An 11,212-nucleotide genomic window follows, 5' to 3' on the forward strand; every position below is an offset into this window, starting at 1 on the left:
TTGCACGCTGAAATGTTGTCTTTTGTTGAGAAGTGAACATGTCGCTGTCAAAAGGCAAAAGAAAGGTTGATGACGACGAGCACAAACAGTTTCAGGAGAAGTGGGAGTGATTCTTTTTTCATCGAGTTCAAAGGGAATGCTGCCTGCCTCATTTGCAAAGAGAAAATTGCCGTACTAAAAGAATATAACCTGAAGCGAATAAGAATAAGAGAATAAGCAGGGATGCCAACTAATCACCTTTAGGTAACAGTGACTACGTTTACATGCACACAATATTCCACTATTATTCGGAAAATGACAATATTCGGAATTTGATACGGGTCATGTAAACAGCATATTCCAGTTGCATTTTCCGAATTTGCCCTTTTTCCGAATTTAGCATTTTCCGATTAAGACATCTGGGTTATTCCAGTATTATTCGGGTTTTCGGAGGATTCTTTGATCATACAGCGCATTCGGAATATGCGTTTCAATCAGGGTTTTTACCGCAGTTTGCGGCGCATGTTCCCTGTTTGTGGTCAACTGATGTGTGCTAGAAAGCGCTAGAACAGGCGATATAATCATAATAATCCATCATCTCTGGCATGCAAAAAGAAACGCCGACATTTCTGATCGGGAGGAGATGAGAAACATCGATTTAAAGAGAGAGAGAGAAAGTAGCCTATTAGTGCCCAGTGCCCACGGAAGTCCACAATGCTTGCGAGCCTGCGAGGTAATAACGTAGGCTACTAGCCTACTTTTTATGAAAGACTTGGATGCGCAACACCAAACTTTTCAGCAGCAAGCTCCTGAAATGGACCAAGTGATGCTCGTAAGAATAGTGCTGCTCTGTTTATTCTCAACAGAAAAACTACCTGCATCTCTCTCTCTCCCCCCCCTCCCTCACGTGTCGGGGAGGGCGAGCTACGGCTGCATGTAAACGGGAATATTAGTGGATTATTCATTTAGTCTGAATATTGTCATTTTCTGAATATGGGCAAAAAGCGGAATATTGTGTGCATGTGAACGTAGTCGGTGAGTCACATTTTTCATCCCAAAATAGGGCAATTCAGTGAATGATTTTGTGTCTGCCCTGGTATCTGTCACATTTATAACTATCCATGACTTTGCATCCCTGAATAGGAGTCTAATTACTATGCCTTTTGTCATTGTGTTTTATCTGGAGACTAAGCAGCCATAGGCTTTCGGTTGTATTAAAGCGTTTATTTTTTGTATTGAGTGATACACTTTACTAAAACACTCGATCATATCATCATCATTAGAATACCCCAGGTGTGCATAAACTACAGGTTAAGTAAAGACAAAAATGTGAAATTATTGGTTATTGTAACCTATCTGTTATTGGACAGGAGAAGCAGATATTTACCGGTTATAGGATCGGCTGAAAGAATCCCCCCCAATGTCTATAAATCCCCCCTATCTGAAGAACATATTCCCCCCAGTTTGCAAAGTGAATTTTAAGCCCTGGTGTGTGTCTGTGTGTGCATGTCTGCACATGTCTGTGTGTGTGTGCATACGTGCATTACTGGCTTGTGTGTGTTTATCGAGCCGCTCTCTCCATAACGTGCCAAAGTCTCGCCAATGAGGAAATGATATGGCTATTCATCTCAGACGTGTCTTAAAACGGTGGGTGTGTGCGTGCGTGTATTACCGACGAAATGCTATCGTACGCCACACATATCTCTCTCTCTCTCTCTCTACGCTCTGTGCCTCTGTCTGTCTGTGCAGACCATGGTGCAGACCGGGGAGCTGGGGTCGGGGCCACGCCCCTTCCTCCGCCTCGAGCCAGTCTCCCCAAATCTCACCATACACACAAAGTCACTTATAGAAGCAGCTGCACTGCTTAAAAATAGATACAAAGGGGGAAAAGTCACCGGGGACACCTCGCCATTCCGAAGTGTCGGCATTCCGATCATTGACTTCTATGCTTTCGGAGAGGCGGCCCTTTTTATCTCCAAAAAATGTTTCGCCGAGAGGTTAGGTTCTGGGGGAGGTTAGGCTTAGGCGTGGGGGGTGGGAGAGGTTAGGTTTAGGGTTAGGGTCTGGGGGAGGGTTCTTTCGCAATGGCGAGAGACAGATCTCAATTTTGTCGGAATGCCGGTATTTCGGAGTGCCGACATTTCGGAATGCAGAGGTGTCCCCAAAGTCACCTGCAAGTTTCTGGTGTCTGAGTTTCTCCTGGTGTGCGAACCTGTGGACAGACAGTGCAATGGTTGTTTGTTTGTTTGTTTGTTTGTGTGTGTGTGTGGGGGGGGGGGGGTCATCAGGTGATGATGATGATGATGATAGAGATTGACAGGGTGTGAAGGTAACTCACTATCACTCCCCCTCTTTCTCTTCCATTTGTAGAGCAGCAGCAGACTGACAGCCAACAGCACAACAACAGTCACAGACACAGACACAGTCAAAACCAGGAAGTCACCTGGGCGAGAGACAGGTGGAAGAGGGGAGAGAGAGGGAGGAAGAAAGAGAGCAAGTCAGAGAGAGATAGTTAGATGAGTGGGTGCAAAAAGATGAAGGGAACATAAGATTTGTATTGGAATTGGTGTATTGGGCTCGTTGGCACCACCTGGTGGTGATTTTAAATAGTTGTATTGCATAGAGAGCCAAAGGGAACGTCACTTCCTGCCTTTCTCTGTGTACCAGCGTCTGAAAAAATATGATTGCTGGTGAACGAGACAGCAATTTATCCCATTTTAATTGTGCCACGGGGTACACTACACATACTTGGTCAATTTAAAAGATAACTATGCATGTCGAGAGAGTCGCAGTTCGTCCTGAAACTGAAACGGGTTCAGTTTGGTCGTTTTAGAGCAGTTTAAGAGCTCTCATCAGGTTGTTAGGGAGGGAGAGTGGGAGTGGCTGATCAGGGCTGTACAGTCAAAAAATTGCTCTGTGCGATGAATAATTTTTCCGCAGTAGACACTACTTTCTTTTTTTTATATATATAATTTTTTTCCAGATTTTTTATCACATTTTTATCCCCCATTAGTGCTAATTTCATTTATTTATCCTGGTTGCTGCTCCACCCTCTGCCGATCTGGGGAGAGCCGAAAACTGGCTCCATGCTTCCTCCGAGACATGGGCAGTTAACCAGCCGCTTCTTTTCACCTGACAGGGGAAGCTTCACCGGTAGGACATAGCACGTGGGAGGTTCACGCTATTCCAACCAGTTCCCCTCCCTCCGAACAGGCGCCCTTAACTTATTGGCTGCCAGCCATTTCTGGAAAATGGACGCTCCCAGTGCCAGCCCTTTCAGAGCGTTTTCAGTGATTTCTCAAGACCCACAGAATATTGTGTGATATTACTATGTAAACACCGAACACGCCCAAAAACGATGAGAATCTCTTGTATCATCAGCAAAAAAAAGTTTATTTATATCATTTTCCGTTCTTTAGTTATCAGCAGTAGAAGATAGGTTGGTTTCACCAAAAACAAATGTTTCAAACTAGAACCTGAGATAATGAGCCTTTTGTGAAATGAAGCATTTCAAGCACATCACTGACTCTGAAGCTAATATTTTCTGATGTAGTGACACCTCAAATATCTGAAAAGTAATTTCCTTCAATAAAACAGCAAAAACAAAGGAATTTTGATGGCAAAATAATATTTTTTAGCTGCAACCAGCAGCGCTGGGCCCTGCGTGCGCAGACCCTACACCTTCTTGCTGGTCTTGATTTACTGCTGGTGGGCATCAGGTATTCCAGCTTGTGTTTGCCAATCTGTCCATCGAGCCTGCTGTCTGGGTCGGTGTTGTATGGTGCCCTGCGTACCCCACCCCCCTCAACTGCAAACTCCTCCTCCGTGGGAGTGTCTCTGGTGGCTCTCTGCTGCACGTTTGCTCTGAACTTTCTGCTGCACATTTCAAAGTGCGCTGCACCCAGCGTATATTTTCACAGCGCTCCGCCGTTTTTGTGCGCCGGCTCCCAGCGCTCCCAGCTGAGAATATTTTAACTTTTCAGAAAGACGCTGGTGTCGGGTGCTCCTTTTCTGGCAACTAATCATATGGAGAAACTATCGCAGCAGAGACAGAAAGGCTCAATTGTGGGAGCAGATTGGCTGCTGTTCACAGCTAACGTTACAGCATGCATCGGTTTCCGTTTCCCCACGGCTTCTTCTACTCTTTTTTCTCATCTTTCTCTAATCCGGAGAGCACTGTCGCCACCTAATGGGTCCGTAAAATAGCTTATACACCTTCAAAATCCCCCATACTTTTACAGGAGATGCATCAGGCTTTGATCCACGTCCCACCGTCTTTAGACGTCAATGGCACTCTACGTTACTATTTGAATTGACGTCTTTAGACGTCAATGGCACTCAATGAGTTAACAACCAGAGGAGGAACCACATTAGCAACCAGGATATTGCATGTTTTGGTGAAGAGGGTTCCTATATGAAGGAAATCCCCAGGAGGCACGGGGAGAACATGCAAACTCCACACAGAAAGGTCCTTTTGACGACCGCACCCGGGCGGTGGGCACTCGAGGACATGCGGACGGGCACGCATTCCTTCAGTGTTCACACGTCCCAGGTGGGAATCGAACCCAAGACCTTCGAGCTGTGAGGCGACAGCGCTTACCACTGCACCACCGTACCCCCCGTAGACACTACTTTCTATGTATATACTGTATACTAGGGCTGTCACCGTGTACACGGATAACCGGATACTAATTCATATCCGTTTAGAAAAATCAATAACCAATTACACGTCTCCCCACCCCTTTTAAATACAGTTTTGACAATGATTTTACTGTGTTTCGCAGTCACAATCATTCATTTCTCATGAAAAAATAAACTGTTGAGAGGGGATAATGCTGCCTGTAAGCTACAGATGATAACTTTAACATTACACTTAAAGTCGAACTGAACCCGTTTGTCACGTGCGTCGCAGTCCGTTTCAGACTGAAAACATAATTTGTCTGAGATGACAAGTTGAGAGGCGGGTCATAGTATCATGTCGGTGATTTGATTTGACAATTCTGTCGACTGGCTTTGGCATTGGTCAATCATGGCGTGTTCCACCCCCAAATCGAGTGGGATTCAGCGTGTTGTCGTGCTACGCGAGTGGGATCCGCGGAGTACCGATGCCATACACTTCCGATGCCGCGCTGGAAGTGTGCGGCCTCAGCCCGGAGGCCCCCCCCAGACCCCCCCCCACCAGCCCTGCATTTTCATTTGGCAAAACTTCAGTGACTGTGCCACAGGCATCTGTCTCTCTCTCTCACTCCCCTCATTTCCCCGTGGGTGCTCTGCTCTGGGCTCTAGGCTGTGGCTGGGCGGGGTCGAGTCATTTTACATTGATTTGATAGCAAACTCCACCCGCCCGAGGCCCGCCGGCGGCCCCGGGTTACAAAACGAGTTGATCAAAACATAGCCCGTTAATCTCATTGGCTGCATGAGTCAGTGCACTCTATGTGACCCTGCTGACGTAGTGGTAAACACACTTGTGCATTGAGCGGTATCTCAGAGAGAGAGTGACAGACTGACACATAGTATCTCAACACAACTAGCCAAAACAAAATGAGGAGATTTTTGATCACAAAACCTACTGCGTTTTCCACCACCACCAGTGCAACCGTGACGAGTACGACTTCCAGTTCCAGGTGAGGTGTAGTAGTGTATGTTAATGTTGGTTAAAACCTTTGATCTCTCAATCAATGTGTCTGTGTGGGTCGCTGATGCTGACGCTGTTCATGTTCTATGGTGCTGAGATGATGTGGTTTACAGTGAACTGAAGTGGTGTGTGAAGTGTGTGTGTGTGTGTGTGTGTAAGTCGCTGTTAAATCTCCTATGGTGCGTTTGCGTCACTACAGCTTTATCGCTTTATCGGGGGATGGGTTGGGCGACGGACATGCGCAAGCATGGGCACCCACTGGCACAGACATAAATCGGTGCCCCTGATTCCATTCAAGTTTTAAGACAATGTGCAATACAAGTGCCAACTTCACGCAGCATGCTCGCACAAGGCCGCGCAACGCACTTTGCGCGTGCACGCACCTTGCATGTGCACGCGCAAGTCCGGGTATATGCGTCAGCCCCCCTTGTGGAAGATAGCTTCCCGCGTGCCTGTGAATCTGGAATCTCCGAAGGCAGACCCCTGACAACCACGCTCTCAAGCGCGCACCTTTTACGCTATTTCTGTAAATACGATATCCCTGGAATGCGCATTTTAACGAGCCAGTTACATTTCTTTGCATTCTTAGAGATTATAGTTTTTGTTTTTTGTTCATGTTTCTAACAATTGGCCAAGTTAGTAGTTAGTTTTTATGGGATAGGAATTCTGCCAGATGACAGGCACTAGGTGCCATTTTCGACTTCATTTGGGAGAGAAAATTATCCTGAAATGAAGATTTGATTGACAGCTGCATGTCGTGATATGATTGGTTGAAATGGGGTAGAAATTTGATAGTACTAGGTGACGTCAGCAAACTGTACATTACTGTTATCAATGAAATCTTGAAAAATGAACTTTTGATGTGAAAAAGTGTGAAAAACTAAAGAAATTAGATTTTTGTGATTTGTTTTGCATACATTATTAAATAGGTGCACTGCATACCCAGGTATTTGAACTAAAAGAAAAGAAAAGTCATTTATGGGTTCAGCTCAACTTTAAAGTGTAACTTACCCCCAAAACAGCTTTTAACCAATATATATGGCTTTTGGGGTGGTATGTGAAGGATTCTGGTCAAAATCTCCACATTTGAGACCAAACTGTTACAATTTTACAAACCCCTATCATTTCAGCAGCATAAGTTCCTCTATGGGATGAAACCTGCTTTTTTTGTGCCCTCAAATGAATAGGCGATTTGGCACATCATGACGTCACGGTGGGGTTACCACGTGCCCCACTCATGTGAGAAATGTTTTTTTTTCATGTGTTTATTACTGTAGTTCACGCGGCGCGAGCCCTTTAAGAGCAATGCATCCATGGGTAATCGCCTACTGTGGCTACTATTAGCTGCTAGTTACATGTAGTTATGTTACATGGCAGTAAAACGCCACTGAATGACCAAATTGATATAACTTTTAACCATTTCGAGTAACACTGTTTCGATACGGATCACCAGCATTAGTTTGTTGTTTATAACGTGGCTATATTCATAATGTTCTCTATCTATGATATCTATCTCTGATACACTGAAAATACTGGGAGGCGGGCCGTAACGTCTCTGTTGATGATTTGATTTGACAGGTGTGGGCACTGGCGTTGGCGTTGGCCAATCCTGGCGTGTTCCACCCCCAAATCGATTGTGTTCTGACGCAAAGCGAGTGGGTTCCAGCCACGAAACAGTCTCGAGCCACTTACGTTATCTTTAGAGTAGCGCAGTAAATAAAATATTCCTGCAATGCGAGTTTAACTAAACAGTTACATGTCCTCTGCATTCTACAACAAATAAATACATTACAATTGTTTTATTTTGTATCTTACATACTTATTGGCCAAGTTATGATAGTTTATTCTGCCAGAGTACAGAAGGGAGTATGGGCGACCATCTTGTCTGCAGAGTTTTCAAATCAGTAGAATACCGTTTTGCAAGAAATCTGGGGGGGTAAGTCCCCCTTTAGGTGTTCACATACAGGAAAAATATGTTTGACCAATGAAATCCTTTGTTTACAGCTGTCATACCTCCATGAGCTTGCGTAGCTTGCTGCTAAAATGGGGGAACCCCCGACTCCTCAATTTGGTTTCTCAACATCCAATTTTGTTTGACAAACACCGTGAGGACTAGCCTACCTCAACAACGAAATGAAGGACAATATGGCTTCAGATCGACCAGCAGCTGAGATTCGCTGAAGATGGTAATGTAGCTGTTATGTAACATAGTTTACTTGCCAAGGTTGTAGCGAAAACCACTGTTGTAAGCCAGAAGCGTCATGCCCATTGTAACTGAGGGGGCAATATATATATATTGGAGAATATATATATATATATTTTTATAAACATAGGCTATAATATTATAGGCTGTGTATGGTAGTTGAAACATAGTTTCAAGTTGACGTTTATTTATGTTTATAGTTAAAACAAAAACATAAATACTGTATAGCAGTGATTCCCAACCTGTGGTCCGCGGCCCCCTGGTGGGCCGCGAAGGTATTGCAAGTGGGCCGCCAAATCATTTCCAAAAAAGTATGATTTTTGAAAAAAAAAAAAAAAAAAAAAAAAAAAATCAATTTTTTTTTTGAAAGATTTTGAAAAATCATACTTGAAAAAGCATGATTTTTGTTTCTTTGATGTTATTGCTTTTGCTTGAATTGAAGTTTCATCTTTAAATCATCTTTATATTGGGTTTGTGTTTATTTGTAACCCTATCGATTTAATGGGCTTTCTTCTGATATTTGGATTTTGTTTGGATCTGATATTGGATGTCAAATTGTTATGAGAATGCATTTTTCCATTGTTGAAGGATACCGTTATTTATTAATCATTTGTTAATTAGCCTGTTACAGACAGCCCCTTGCTTGTCATTTCTGACATCTGTGTGGTGCTGATGGACAGCTCCTTGAATGATTGGTGTGTGTGTGTGTGTGTGTGTGTGTGTGTGTGTGTGTGTGTGTGTGTGTGTGTGTGTGTGTGTGTGTGTGTGTATGTGTGTGTGTGTGTGTGGACAGCTCCTTGAAAACTGTAATACTGAAGGTGTTGCAACATGTTACAGGTGCTGTGTTAGTGACTGTGGAGCTTCCAACATGTTTCTCCTGTATTCAGTTCAGTCCTTTATGTTCAATTTTAAATAAAAAAGTGCTCTGAGAACGCATTATATGGCCTTTGTATTTATGGGGTCGGAGGTGGGCCGCGAACATTTTTGAGACATAAAAGTGGGCCCTGAGTTGGAAAAGGTTGGGAACCACTGCTGTATAGGCTACATACAGTACAACACAAAAGGCTGTTATTTACTCTTTGTCGCCACCTGGTGAGTAAATATATATGTAACTAAAACCATTAAAATTGACAACCGGTCCGCAACTTTTTTTTTCCATGTACTGTATCTACCGGTCCTTGGCACAAAAAAGGTTGGGAACCCCTGCTCTAGAGGACACTAGATGAGACTAATAGAAGAGAAAATATTTCTACCTTCTGAAAAGGCAATACCAGCCAAAATAACATTGTGTTACATTGCTTTGAAATGTGTGGTCTACCTTTTTTGTCAAGTCCATTGAGCCTAGGCAGTGGCAATGTACTTAGTCTGGTGATTATGGATCTTTCCAGGAGGCTGAGCAGTTTGGAAAATAGCCTTATGGTTACACCTGCTCAGTCTGTTAATTTAAAATGAGATATTCCTCTAAATCTGGCTTCCAACCCCCCCCCCAAAAATGTTGGCGCCGCACAAATCCGAGTTCGCCCCCTCAGATTGTTGGCTTGCATGACGCCCCTGTTGTAAGCGGATGGAGCTAGCGTTAGCCACTTGTATCCAAGTGCTACTGTATCCTAATGCTGCTTCCTTACCATCAAGGGTACGTTTCCTCAGGCAGAGAAAAGATGCAGTCTCCATTAAAAACTAGCGTTCAGCGCAGTCGTTAAAACCACATGAATCCATGATCTACCTTCAGGGGTGTCCAAACCTTTTTGAATGGGGGCCAGATTAGATCATGTGAAAATGCTTGGGGGCCACGGGTGCTTCTCACCTCATATGGGTTTATGAATAAATAAAATTAAAAAATCACATCCAAATGTACTCGAAATATTTTGTTTACCATCTGAAAACATTAGTTCTGCATGTGCTGTTCCTACTTGGTTCTTGTAGAAACTGTATGATAGTGCTGTCATCGTTAGGTGAAGGGAAAAATGCAAATTGAACTTGCTTGATTAACCAATACTGTGTGGAGGGCCACATATAGTATATTTTGAGACAAGACGAGGGCCACTTAAAATCAGTCTGCGGGGCGCAATTGGCCCCAGGCCCGGACTTTGGATATGCCTGATCTACCTGGTACCAACTATGAATCTATGGGAGGTATTTGAATGGTGACAATGCCCTCTAGCAGTTATATAGCGCAAACAACAGTTAAACGGTTAGACGCTGGCAGAAGGTCCCGAGTACACGTTTAGACATTTTGGTAACCGTTGACACCACTAATATATACACACTGTTCAGGTTTGAGAGGGTGCAATGTTTACAGTTATGCAGTTTGGCTGATTGTGAACTCCTGTATTTCATTCCAATAAAGTGGATTCAGTTGTAAAAGGAGCTGGATGTCACTTTTTCGGGGGTAAAAAAGAAGAAAGAAAAAGTAACTTGTAACATAACAAAAATGTAACTAATTACTTTTGAAAAAGTAATCAGCGAGTAACTTTTATTACTTTTTAATGGATGATCAGTAATCAGTTACTAATTACATTTCCCAAGAAACTTGGTCAACACTGATTATGTGACAATAGTCAGTTTGTTCAGCCATAGTAACCACCAGTAATGCTAGCAGAGACCGGAAAAAAGTAGCTTGTATCCTACTGAGTTGTGGGGAACCTACAGTAACCTACAGAATAATAGCCCTACAGTACACAGTAAGTCTATTGTGTTAGCTCCGCCCACCCGCTCATTAATGCTGCAATACTGAAGATGCAAACTTCCATCAATGGGCTATAGGCTCAATCAAATAATGACTTTTATGTTTATTTTATTTTATCATTTAGATGAACATCTTTCAGATTATAACTTTAAATCAGGTTTCTGAGAGTAAAGTCAGAATTCTGAAAATAAAGTTAGCATTCTGAGTTTAATGTCAGAATTCTGGGAAAAAGAAGTAGGATTTTGAGATGAAAGTCAGAATTAGAGTAGAGTCTGTATGCTGTTTCAGAGGTTTGTCCACCCTGACAAGAAGAACAATTTCTGGCATGAAAAAAAGTCAATAACATAACTGTATCAATCAATGAGGGGAAACAAGGTGGGTTAACTACTCGCCTTGGATAGTTTAGCCACCTCTGTATTTACCACTACACCCCTGATAGTAACATTATAATAAAATAAAAGAATAACATGATTTCAATAACCTAAAGACATGATTCATTAAGAACAGTGATAGAAGAAAACAAAAACATGACAACTTAACCTCAAATTACTTTATTTCCAGAATTAATCTTTCTTAATTATTTTGTATAACTCTACCTGCTAGAGCGATTAGATGGGTAGGAGAAGTTGTAGCTCCTAATGGGTTCCTGGCCTCACAGTAATATTCTCCACTGTGTTCAGGTGTGATGTCAGTGATGGTGAAGGTCTGT

General features: G+C 43.1%; 1 protein-coding gene across 1 annotated transcript in view; it reads right to left on the reverse strand.

Annotated features, from left to right (window-relative positions):
- The window catches only part of LOC310775855 (uncharacterized protein), a gene marked incomplete at its 5' end in the record, with an annotated part of 77,253 nt that overhangs the window by 46,394 nt on the left and 19,647 nt on the right, over nt 1–11,212 (reverse strand). The window lies entirely within an intron of this gene.

The sequence above is a fragment of the Poromitra crassiceps genome (assembly GCF_964638095.1).
Source record: "Poromitra crassiceps genome assembly, chromosome: 4".
NCBI classification, from domain to species: domain Eukaryota; kingdom Metazoa; phylum Chordata; class Actinopteri; order Beryciformes; family Melamphaidae; genus Poromitra; species Poromitra crassiceps.